The sequence below is a fragment of the Protopterus annectens genome, chromosome 1.part2 (assembly GCF_019279795.1).
Source record: "Protopterus annectens isolate FY-2018-M chromosome 1.part2, PAN1.0, whole genome shotgun sequence".
In the NCBI taxonomy this organism is placed as follows: Eukaryota; Metazoa; Chordata; order Ceratodontiformes; family Protopteridae; genus Protopterus; species Protopterus annectens.
Window position 1 is genome coordinate 859,598,935 of NC_056727.1, and position 13,507 is coordinate 859,612,441.

The following is a 13,507-nucleotide window of genomic DNA, read 5'->3' on the forward strand; positions in this document are numbered from 1 at the left end:
AAGGACTGTGTGACCTTCATTTATACACAACGTAATATCTCATTGCCTACTACCATGAAAGCTCATTCAACAAGGTCAGTGGCAACTTCCGCTGCCTTCCATGCCAGAGCTTCTTTACATGACATCTGTGCAGCTGCAACTTGGGCTATGCCTCATACCTTCATCAATCACTACAAATTTGATTTGGCCCCCTGGGGAAGAGCATCTTTCAGTTCTATGGTGCTTAGGAATGTCCTTCCATGAGAGCCTCCCAGGAACAGAGGTAGCTGGGGACTCTGTCCCATGCATGAGGAATGAACGAAGATTAACAATATCAGATAAAGAAGTTATGTCTTACCATAATGTTCCATCTTTATTGTTGATCCTCGTTCAGTCATTACGACTCTCCTGCCTTCCCCCTCCTGTGTTTTCTAGTGGATCTCACCATCCAGTTCTCTTAGGTTATTTGACCAGAGGTAGCCTTTAGCTTCTTTGACTTGCAAACTCAATCTGAGGTAACAGGGAGAGGGGGATTGTGGGTAAGAGTTTAGCTCGAGAGTTTGAAGCTGACACGAGCTTGGAAAATGGCCGGCTCGGTTCTGAGGTCGGAACTGATACCCATGTGTAATGACTGAATGAGGATCAATAATACAGATGGAACGTTATGGTAAGCCATAACTTCTTTTTATACAGGGTCAATTATAACAAAGATGTGCTGCATCAATCCATAGTTCCAAAACCTCTTATAACACTTATGATGAAACTGGCACATAGCCATATTATGGAGGGAGAGTTGGGAATGAGCAAAACCAAAGCAAGAATTTTAGTCAGTTTTTTTTATTGGCATGGTATAATAAAAGGTATTGAGAACTTTTATGCAGCTTGCCCAGAATGTCAAAAGTTAGTACCACATCCAGGGTTCAGTACTCTACTGGTATCTATGCCTGTTATTGAAATCCCATTCAGGTGGACAGCCATGGACTTTCTAGATTTGTTGGCAAAATCTAGAGAGGATTATCAAAATATGTGTAGGTCATATTTTGGTTGTCTGTTCTTCAGTGTGTTTGAAAGTTGGAAACCCACAACCCCACTGGAGTGGGTGGGGTTACATAATTGTGTATTCAAATTTTATGTTAACCAGCGTACAGATTTGTACCTATTTTTTATGGGCCTTTGTTGAGATTTTTGATGTTTCCAGGTTGAGAGGTATGTCTGTCTGTTTTGTTTGAACAACTCTGCACATTTATCCTCACAGAAGCTGTTCTCCAAGCAAAGTTGAAGTATCTATTGTCACATACTGTACTCAAACTAGAAGGAAAATGGGAGACCAGTATTCAGAAATAAAATTGGTGTCTTCACCACCAAAGATGGTCTCATCACACAAACCTCAAAACTGAGATCTGGAATGTCAGAGGAAGTTGATGCTAGGACCATTATGATTTTAGGTATAACTGAATTTTTCTCACGTGGAGTCTTTCTAAAAGCACCATTAGAACCACTGATGTCATGAGACCTAGTATCTGGAGAAATTCTCTTGCCAAGACGTTTGTTTTGGTGGAAAAACTCAGGAATAGATTTAGGTATAAAAATATTTCCTGTGGAAGAAAAGCTCTTTGAACCAAGATATCTAGAAGACAATCCAGGAAAATAATTGGATTAAACAAGACTTTTGGATGTTCAACTGAAACTCCAGTCTATGCAGGAGTTCTTTCATCCAAGTGAGAGAGATTCTTGACACTGAAAAAGACTCTGCAAAGATATGCAACTCATATGAATAAGGAAAAAGGTTAATACCTTGGAGCCTACAGTAGGCTGTCACTTGCGCTAGACACTTTGTAAATACCCTTGTAGCAGTGGACAACCCAAAAGATAATAAACAGAGCTGTGTGTGATCCAGCCGCAGAAAGCATTAGGAAACATCTGAAATCTGAAGTTAAAGGAATATGATAACCACTTTTTAAATGTAGGGTCACCAAAAAAAATTAAATGGGGAATGACAGGTAGCAAGCTGTGAAGAGATAACATTTTGCATTTGGGAACTGTCACAAACTGGTTTAAAAAGGAAAGATCTTGGGGAATATATTAGTAGAGATAAAACAACTGGAAATAGGATCTTTAGAAAATGGTAGGAGCAAATTACATAGAAAAAAATGGAAATTGTGGGAACCATACATGCAGTTAAGAATGAGGTTTAAAAGAAGGCAGAATTTGAATAAGCTATGCAATGTCTGACTGACAGTGACTGTACAGTTTATAAATGATGTATAATGTTTGCAACTAAAATTATGTCAGTATGGTTTGTTTTCATTTATATAAATGTATGATTGCCTACATCATAAGTGATAATTTAATAAGGATGTTTCTTGTTTAAAAAAAAAGGAAAGATCCAGAATTGGTCTCCACAAAGCTTCATTTTTTGACACCAAAACTATTCTTGAATAAAAAAAAAAAATTCTCCTGTCTAAGGTGGAGGGTGGAGGGACCTTTTCTGTCACCCCCAACCCCTCGAGTCAGCAGATGCTGATTAACAGGTGGGAAAAGGGAAGTTTGGTCTGGTAGATCAGGAGGAGATTCTCCACTGCCATCTGTATTTGTGATGAATCACTTTCAGATTTTTCTGACACTATCTTTTGCCAGAGAGTAATGGAGATTCAGATTTTTTTAGAAGGATTAAAGGGTTTCCAGGGTAAGAATGAAGGCTTTCTGAATATAATCATTCAGACTTGTTAGACTGTCCTTTATTCTGTGTGTCTCCTCATTTTTTCTTAGAGCCTCTATATCATTGCTTTTTAAAATTCTGCTTATCAGCATCTTGTGTTTGCTTATTTTGATTTTTGTAAAAAAAATTTGGAGAGGTATCATTGAACCCTCTACAAACTTGGAGAAGGAAGGCTGAAAATCTGTGAAATTCCCTGAATCAGCTTGCCTAGCTTATCACACATGGTCCAAAGACTACCGCTCTGTCTAATGGAGAATTCAAAATTTCAGATTTAACATCCTCGGGAAAGTTTTGAGTATAAAGCCAAGAAAATATCCTCATAACTGTCCAAGTAGCAGCAGCCCTGGAAGTGGCATTAGCCAAATCAAAAGCATATTTCAAATAGTTGGCAGCTACCTGAGACAGAAGCAATATGATTACACAAAGATCATTTTCCCTTGAACGAGAAAAAAAAATAATGTTCCTAATATTCTCAATAAAGGCAAGCTTAAACTTTAAAATACAAGCTTGACAATTAAGAATTCTAAAAATAAATTTTGAAGAAGAATAAATATTTTCTCCCGAAATCTATCAAAAGCTTTCCCATCTTTGTCAGAAGGGGAGGGATTGGTTATAAAGGATGCTTATTTATACATTTCTGTTCACAAAAGTCACAGAAAATGCTTGAGATTCTCCATCCTTGACTCACTCTATCAGTTTATTTTTCTTTTAGACTTTCTAAAGAACCATGGGAATTCACAGCAGGCCTAGCATTAGTCATAGCCATCTGCAGACTACAAGGAATTTACATTGTCCTTATCTAGATGATTGTCTAATCCAATCTAGTACTTCAGACCTTCTACAGGCCTTGAATTTTGCTACAAACCTCCTCCAGAATCAAATATTCATTCTCGGTTTAAAGAAATCCCCGATTTTTTCTTCCAGAGTGCATTTTTCTAGGCTACTAGTAGATAATACAATTCAAGCAGCCTTTCTACCAATGGACAGAACTATAACTTACAAAATTATTTTCTTTAGCTAGCAAAACAGAAATCGGCCTCAACCAGACAGTTTCTAAAAGCCCTTGGGTTCATGGTTCCAGTCAAGCTCCTGGTCACTTATATTAAACTTCATATGAAGAAATTCCACTGGTATCTCAGGTCACTCTGGATTCAACACCAGAATTCTCTCAGCCATATAAACCAACAAATTCCAATCACTCATTGTATGGTTAGGAATTGCTTTGGTGAGCCAGAGAAATGGAATCCAGAATGATTTCCTTTCTACACTCTCAGCCAACCCAGAGCATTGCAGCAGATGCCTCTAACTGTGTGTGAGGAGCTTGTTCTCAACAAATCAAGGTCTAGGTTGTATAGAGCTCTTTGCTCAAAAGGAGTTACATCAATATCAAAGAGACTATGGCTTTGATCAAGGCACTTGAAGCATTCCACCAGTTGTAGACTCCAGGCACTCTTCAGATAGTGGCAGACAATCTCGCCGTTAAGTGGTACATGAACAAACAGATGGGAAGGACAAAATGTTGTTTCCAAACTAGCTATGATTGCTTGGGAAGTAGTCATTTAACACAATCGTCTTTAGGCAGTCTACATTCCCTTCCATATGAACAATATAGCAGACTCCTTAAGCAGGTCCAAAGCAGACTTTCAGAAGTGCATGTTAAACTGAGAAGTCTTCTTTCAGCACATACATTAGTTCACAGTCCCTCAGAGAGACCTGTTTGCATCAATACAGATCAGGTAACTCAGGCTATTTTGCTCCAGAATTCCATGCAAATAAGCAATGACAACAAATGTCTTTTGACCTTTTCTGCGCAAGAGAATATGGGTTCTCTCTTCTGAAGGAAATGGCTGAAAAGCATTACACGACTCTTCTTCTTTTGGTAGATCTTCTTACTCAGGACAAGAAGTAATTAATACATCACAATCTGCAGTCCTTGAAGCTCACAATATGGATGATAATGGATTTCCCAAGACGGTGGTCGTCTGAGAAACACCCTCTCCTCTTAGCTCCATCTACTCTACATAGGTTAAACCTATCTTTCAAGTTTATATAGGTTAAGACCTTGTGCAATCAAACCTCTTTGTTTCAACTTTTATATTTAAGACTTTTGCGGTAAAAATAACAGTTCTAGTTCACAAAAACTGCTTGTTTTAACCTGCAACAGAAAACGAACGAAGCTACACGTGGCTATATAGAGGCCCAAGATTTCAGTACCAGATCTGTTGACAGCACTCACAAGAAATAGTATTGGTGTGTAAAATGCCAAAAGAGCCTGAAAATATGGACATTCAAACTACAAAATCCAAATTATCTGCCATATCCACATCTCCGGGGAAAGATGCAAAGAGGTTAAGATCATCTGAATCAGTTCAGGAACAACCAAAAGATCCGATTAAACAAAAGGCCGATGGATCACCATTAATGGATGAGCTAAAAAGTGCGCTACTACCTCTGTAAGCGGCCATCCAAGAATTAACTGTCAAAATGAGTTCCTTCTGATTATCCATCAATAAAATTGCTGACCGATTAGATCTGGTGGAAGAGAGATCTAAATCAAATGAACTTGAAATTGATCATATAAAAGAAGCATTGCAAATGAAAGATAAAGTAATCTACAATATGTAAGCAAAAATCCTAGATCTAGAGGCCAGAAGTAGGAGGAACAATCTGATTATTAGGGGTCTATGTGAAAAATATAAACCAAACCAACTTCTTGAAGTCACCACTCAGATTTTTAACAACTTATGTCATGAAACAAGTCCTCCAACCAAGTATGTTATTGAGAGAGTACACAGAGCTCTGCGGAGGCAGAAAACCAATACAATACCGAGACCAGTCTATGTTAAGTTGCTTAACCATCAAGATGTTCAATTTATTTTGTCAGCCTATAAGAAAATTAAACACTTCTCCTGGAATAACTAAATTATTACTATTTCACGAGATTTACCCCTTGAAATAAGGGAGAAGCGTCGCAAACTTGCCCCCTACTGTGCCGACCTTATTTCCCACAAAATCAAATTTCAAATGAAATTTCCCTCTACATTATCTTTCACTTACAAGGAAACGAAGTTCCTTATGTCTTCTCCTAAAGAAGCGGATTCTATTTTTATAAAATGTTTTGGCTCAACACCTACTAATCGCTGAAATCCTTGTTTTCTTTTTGCTTCATTTACCGGAGGATCTTTGGCTTTTATAGCCCTTCATTGCTGCTAGTATACTGATTTATGCTTAAACTTACAACTGTCCTTTTCTCTAATTAATTTGTGATTCTCCTTGGATGTAATAGGAACCTTTCTTTAGTTCTGGTTGATTGGGGGATCCTTGGAAATGACGGTTTGTCCCGTTCAGGATTGATGCACCTCTGAAGCCAGAAATTGAATGTCTACATCCTGTATAGTCCTGCTATTAATGCATATCCGAGAGAACACTATCATTATCAGGTACGAAGAATTTTTTCTGCTGGACGATATGTAATCCAAATCTTCTAGAAAATTGATCTGATTAAACTGTAATATTGAGAAATATTGTCTTCAGTGGACTTCTTTCATTAATTAGGTGGGGCAGAACTAACACTTTTTACTTGCTGGAAGTGAATTCACTTTGCCGATGCGACACGGAGGTCAGTGTCCTGTCATATCAACTTGCTTAGTCTAGGTTGCGAAGTTATTTACACATGCCCCGCGAGGACTATAAGCTTACAGGCTGGTCTGTCAAATGTTATGAATGATCTAGAGTTTGATTGATTGATTATCCATGCGGAATTGCTATCTCCATTTTTTTTTTATTGATAATTGTGAATTCTGACTATGCCCCCCTGTAATATTTTTGTGGTTGCTTAAGAGGAACAATAACTATTGATCTAATTGTTTTTCTTTTTGTAATTTTCCAAAAAACTTTTGGTTTTCCTGCACCTTATATTTGTGATTATAATTAGTTTTATTGAAGTTCTCCAGATATAGCTTACTAAATCTAGTGTACTGGGTCTAAATGCCTTTAGTTGACCTCTTTCTTTATAGGATGCCCAACAATTATTGGAAGCTATTAGGATCTTCTAAGCAGGGTATAGATGGCTTTGCTGGGAATTGGTTGGATGCTGTATATTAATTGTAAATATAGTAGGACCCTTATTTTGCTATTTTTAGTATTAATCACTAAATGTATTTTTGATTCATGTTTACTTAAGATACTCCATTTTTTCTTTCTCTCAATTGTTGTGGTTTTGTGGTTAAGCACGGGGATAAAATTGAGGGAGTTTTGTGCCATATGTTTATATAGTGCTGCATTATACATTTCTTCTAATGTTTACTTCTCATTAACAATTTCATAAAACAGTGCCTTTAAATAACATTAATTTTTACTACAAATGTTTTTGAATAAAACTTGGAATATTTCTTCATGGAATGTTAGGGGGATCCATGAGAAAAATAAGAAAAATCTGGTGATGCATCTTTTATATAAGTTCCAGTCGGATCTTTGTTTTCTCCAGGAGACACATATGTTAAATGAAGAATGGGCCAAAGATAAAAACAAAAAATGGATTAGAGACATTATCCCATCGGGCGTAAATCATAATTCCAAGGGAGTGGCAATTATTATTAAAAAATCCTTTAAGTCAACGATTGTGACTAAAGGAGCAGATCATGATGGGAGGTGATGTTATTTTACATGTCTATCACATAATTTAAACAAACCTATACGATTTTTAAATCTTTATGGACCCTGTTCAGGACAAATAGATTTCATTATGAGTATTTACAACCATCTTTTTAAGTTTCCAAACCATATATTTGTTTTGGGTGGGGATTGGAATACAGTCTTAGACCCTAGTTTAGACCGCTCAAGTAAGACCAAAGCCACTAATACCCAGGTTTCTAGGGCTTTATCAGAATTAATAATGGATTTTGAATTGATAGACCCAATTTCGTTTAGTTCTGGTTCTGGGAATAATTACAATTACTTCACCTATTTTTCTAAATGTCACCATTCCTGGTCTCGTATAGATTTCTTTCTAATTTCCAACATTCTAGCAAATAGACAAATCAAACTCTCAACTGAATCTAGATTTCTCTCTGATCGTTCAAGGATAGTACTAGAGATAGGCCTTACATTCAACTTGTCCTCATCCTATAAAGTATATAACTGGTCTCTAAATAGTAATTTACTAAAGGAGCAGTCTCTAATCCTAGAAATTACTGCTACATTAAAAGAGCTCTTTTCTGCTTCTCATGACGGTGATATCCCCTTTGATATTAGATGGGCAGCAGGTAAAGCGGTAATTAGGGGAATCCTTATCAGGAAAGCTAGTTTTCTCAAAAAATTACATAAAAATAAGTTAACCAACTTAGTTACAGAGATTAAGTCCCTGGAAGACAAACTTTTAGATAATTACTCCTTAGACACTGAAAATGAGTTGCAATTTAAACAAAAAGAATTGTTTGAACACCATCAATCTAACCTTTCTCTCCAAGAATTCGGTTATATCTCTAGATATTCTGAATTCTTACAAACCCCTTCCAGAACTCTCGCCAGGCTAATTCTTAACACGCCCAAATCCCCCAGAATCTCTTGCATCCAACACAATAACATGCTTTATAAATCTGATGATCAGATTATTCATCTATTTCACCAAATATATTCTGACATCTAGCTAATAATAACATGCTTCCTTCGACGGTGGAGATGGAAAAATGTCTGAATGAGCTTACCTTCCCAAAATTAACTAACTTACAGAGGGGTCTTGTATCAGCTCCGATAGCTAAGACTGAAATTCTGGAAGCCATTGACAACCTCAAGATAGGTAAAGCCCCAGGCCCGGATGGCTACTCACCTGATTTCTATAAAACATTTAAATTTACCCTTGTCCCCATTCTGCTAGAACTTTATAAATCTTTCTCTAGTAAAGGTATAATGGATTTATACATTAACTACTCTAAAACTATTCTGATTCCTAAAAACACTCTAGATAGTGCTAATGTAAATAACTATAGACCGATATCCCTTACGAATGTTGACATAAATTTTTTTTCATCCATCCTTGCTAATAGGCTTAAAAAAACCATGAATGCTTTAATTTCCCCAGAACAAGTGGGCTTTATGTCTAACAGACATACGTGGGACAACACCTTAACACTAGAAACCATAATAAATCTCACCAAAAAAGAAAGAAATCCCAGATATGCTATGGTGTTGGATGCTTGTAAGGCCTTCGACCAGGTAAACTGGAATTTTTTGTTTTTGGCTTTATCGAGCTTCGATATCCCCTCTGATTTTATTAATTTGGTCAAAACATTATATAATAGTTCATATACTTGTTTATACATAAACAAAAAATATTCTCAACCCATAAAGATTACAAATGGTACCAGGCAAGGGTGCCCCCTCTCTCCCCTACTTTTCAATTTATACTTGGAAACCTTTCTCTTGTTTATATCACAAAGAACGTATCACTCTATTCCTAGAATTTTTAACACTAACATCAGTTTTACAGCCTTTGCAGATGATCTAAATCTTTATTTTGAACACCCTATATCTGACACTAAGAAGATAATTAAATCTCTGAATACCTTCGCCTCTATTTCAAACTACCAAATCAACCTAAATAAATCCTTTGTTTTCCCGATCAACCCTATAGTACATAAACAACATTTGTTTCCAGATCTCTCCTTTCGTGTTGATTACTCTCTTAAATATTTAGGAGTCTTTTATGATCACTCCTCTTCATCTCTTTTACAATCTAATTTGTCAAAAGTCTGGCTCTCTATTTCCCAGGACATTTCGAGATGGCAACAATTAAAATGTCCAATGTTATCTAAAACTTCTATCATTAAAATGAATATACTTCCCAAACTTCTCTATCATCTTAATTCTTCTTTATCTTCGGTTTCAATTCTTTTCCTCAACAGAATTCATAAAGACCTTGCAAAATTCATCTGGTACCCTAAGTCAGTTAGAATTTCATATCAAAGACTTACATTACCTAAACTTCTGGGGAGTCTGGCGATGCCCAACCTCATACTTTATTACAGAATCATTCACGCAAATAGAATATTTGATATTGCTAATCATCTTCCAAACTCTTCTTCCTGGTCGTCCTTGTGGACCAAAGTGTGGTATAATCATGCTCTTAGTAATGATCTTAACCCTAAAGCTTTACCATTCCTGAATAAAATTAACCTCAAGAAGTTAAAGCTACATCACGCCCTGAAGGGGTTAATAAAAACTTGTCAAGATCTGTTCCATTCCTTGGACTTAGGTAACGATCTTCTATTATTCCAACCTATTCATCTTAACCCAAATTTAAAAATGAATGATAAAATGATTAACTTAAATAACTTTCTATTGATTAATGACTATACCTTATGGGACATGTATAAATTTAACCACCTCTCATTAACAGAACTCCGGGATGTTCTGTCCTTGCCCAAAACATATATTATTATCCTGAGGCAATTAAGAGATCTTACATAATTTTTTCTTCACAATTATCCCAGTTCAGATGCTGATTATAACAGTGTAGCAGGCCTATTACAAAATTTAGTCAGTAGGAAGAATATGCTCTCTATAGCCTACAAATCCTTTTCCACATACTAGAATAAAGGGAAAATGAGAAGTTATGTACCTACCATAACGTTCCATGTTAGTTGTCTTCTCTAGCCTTCTTTCTTGCTGGATGGGTTCGGAGCCAATCCTCGGCTCCGACTCGGCCACTTACTAAAGCTCGAGAGCTTATTTTACTGGCTCGAGGCAACCCTATATCCCATGATGCTAGGCGATAACTCCCCAGATCTCGTTTGGAAGCTGAAAAACCTAGCATAGGCCAATAAAACAAAATCCTCCAACTGGAAGGAGGAGGAAGAGGGATAAAACCCGCCAAAGATAATTATCTACACTATATATATCCTAGGACACCTAGATAGTGAACAAAGGAATAAAAGGACCCTTCAAGGAAGGGAAGATCTTCTCCGTCTGTCCAGGCTAGGGGGATGATGGGTGGGATGCAAGAAAGAAGGCGAGAGAAGACAACTAACATGGAACGTTATGGTAGGTACAAAACTTCTCAATGTTAAGTTGTCAATCTCGCCTTCATTCTTGCTGGATGGGACCGCGTCCCTAGCACCTTCATCCTGGGTGGCTCATTGGAACAGACTCTTAAGAATGGTGGAACCAAATGTTGCTCTGTCCCTGGAGGCCATGTCCAATTTGTAATGCGAAACAAAGGTATGAGGAGAGGCCCATCTGGCTGCCGCACAGATAGTGTCTATTGGTAGTCTAGCTTGAAAAGCTGTAGATGTAGCTAGTGCTCTAGTTGAATAGGCTTTTGGCTTAGAAGTTAATTCCCTGCCTCTGAGTTGATAAATAGATGTAATCACAGAAGACAGCCACCTAGATAGGGTTACCTTGGAAACAGGAAGGCCTTTCTTATTTTCTGAGTACGATAAAAACAGTTGATCAGACTTTCTTATTTGTTTGGTTCTATCCAAATAGTATCGGAGCTGGCGGTGAACATCTAGATAATGTAGCTTTTGCTCTGCTCTATTAGTATAGTTTGGGAAAAAAACTGGGAGATCAATTGATTGATTTAAATTTGTCTGCAAAGCCACCTTGGGTAAGAAGGATGGATTAGTCCTTAGAGAAACTCTGTCTTTATGGAAGATTAAGTAGGGAGGACGAATGCAGAGGGCGTGAATCTCTGATACTCTCCTAGCAGAAGTAATGGCGACTAGGAAAAGTGTCTTCCAGGAAAGAAATTTCAATGAACAGGAGACCGCAGGTTCAAAGGGGGGGAGAATCAAGGATGTTAAGACTAAATTAAGATCCCACTGAGGTGGAGGGTCTTTGATCGGAGGCTTAAGTAAATATACACCTTTAAGGAAGGCTTTGCAAAGCTTATTGGACATGAGGTTGTGGTCCGATAAGCCTGTATGAAAATTCGATATGGCTGCCAACTGAACCTTTACTGTAGAGGCAGAAGACCCTGAATGAAAAATTTTGGCTAGGAAGTCTAAGACCGAATGAATTGGGGCAGTAAAGGGATCTATATTCCTTGCCTTTGCCCAGAAGGAGAAACGTTTCCATTTACTAGTGTAAATCCTTCTGGTGGAAGATTTAAGGGAAGCTACTATGATATCCCAGATGGGATTAGAAATCATAGGAAGCCTGGCTAAGGACGGAAGTGGAGCAACCAAGCAGTGAGGTTGAGAGAATGTAGGGATTGGTGCAGCTGCCCCGACTGATGGGTCAACAGATCTTGAGCTGGGTCTAGATGCCAAGGCTGTACCAAAAGATAATGATGTAGGAACAGAAACCATATCTGTCGAGGCCAATAAGGGGCAATGAGAATCAACTTGGCTCTCAAGGCAGTTGCTTTCTGAATTACTTGTGGAATTAGAGGAAAGGGTGGAAAGGCATAGAGAAGTCCCGGAGGTCAATCTTGGACTAGAGCGTCTCTGAGGGGATGGCCTGGAAGGGGGAAGAGGGTGAAGAAGTCGGGGCATTTGCTGTTTTGGGATGTAGCAAAAAGATCGCAGCAAGGAAGGCCCCACTTCTGAAAAATCTCTTCCGCTACCGATTGTTTGAGAGACCACTCGTGTGGCATGAGTATAGCTCTGCTCAACCTGTCCGCTATGAAGTTGGACTTCCCGGGGATATGCATTGCTATCAGAAACCGCTGAGAGGAGATCGCCCATTGCCAAAGTCTGAGTGCCTCTCGACACAGGGGATAGGACTTGGTTCTGCCTTGCTTGTTGATATACCACACTATGGACATATTGTCCGTTTGGATTGCAATAGTTCCTAGGGGAAGAGAGTCATGGAGGGCTTGCAACATTAAAAGCACTTCTCTCATCTCTAGGACATTTATGTGCAGGTGGCGCTTGAAAGGTTGCCAAGTGCCATGGACCATCCTGCCCTGAAAATGCCCCCCCCCCACCCGATCAGGGAGGCATCCGATGTCACCGTGGTGACCAGGGGAGGAGGAACAAAGGGTCTGCCATGATGGACTTGAGGGGACAATATCCACCAGGACAGATGACTTTTGCAAGTTTGAGTTATCATGATCTTGTGGTGGATGGGGAGTTGCTGAAAAGACCATTGGGCGAAAAGCATCCACTGTAGAAGACGCATGTGAAAACATGCAAGGGGAAGAAGTGTTATGGCAGCCGCCATAAGACCCAATACTTTCAGGACATACCTGGCCTGAATTTTGTTGCTCTGAAGAAGAACATGGACATGGTTTTGAATATCTAAGACTCTTTGATCTGTTAACTTTGCTGAAAGTTGTACGGTGTCCAAGTTGGCGCCTATAAAGGTAATAGACTGACAAGGCGACAAGACAGACTTTTCGAAATTTATAGAGATTCCTAGCCCTCTGCAAATGTGAATGGTGTAAGCTCTGGCTTGGAGAAGTTGATGCCTGGTGGTGGCAGTGAGGAGCCAGTCGTCTAGATATGGAAACACCTGGAATCCTTGCTATCTCAGGTGAGCCGTAACTGCTGCCATACATTTGGTGAACACTCTGGGGGCTGTAATGAGACCAAAGGGCTGGGCTCTGAATTGGTAGTGACTGGCCCCCGGCCGAAAGTGGAGAACCCTTCTGGAGCGCCTGTGAATTTTGATGTGATAGTACGCATCCTGAAGGTCCACGGAGCACATCCAATTGTCCTTGCCCAGAAAGGGCAGAATGGACTGTAGCGTGACCATCCGGAATCTTGTTCTCTTTACAAACTTGTTCAGTTTGCTGAGATCTAATATTGGTCTCCAGTCCCCTGTCTTTTTCGGTACCAAAAAGAACCTTGAGTAGATTCCGGATCC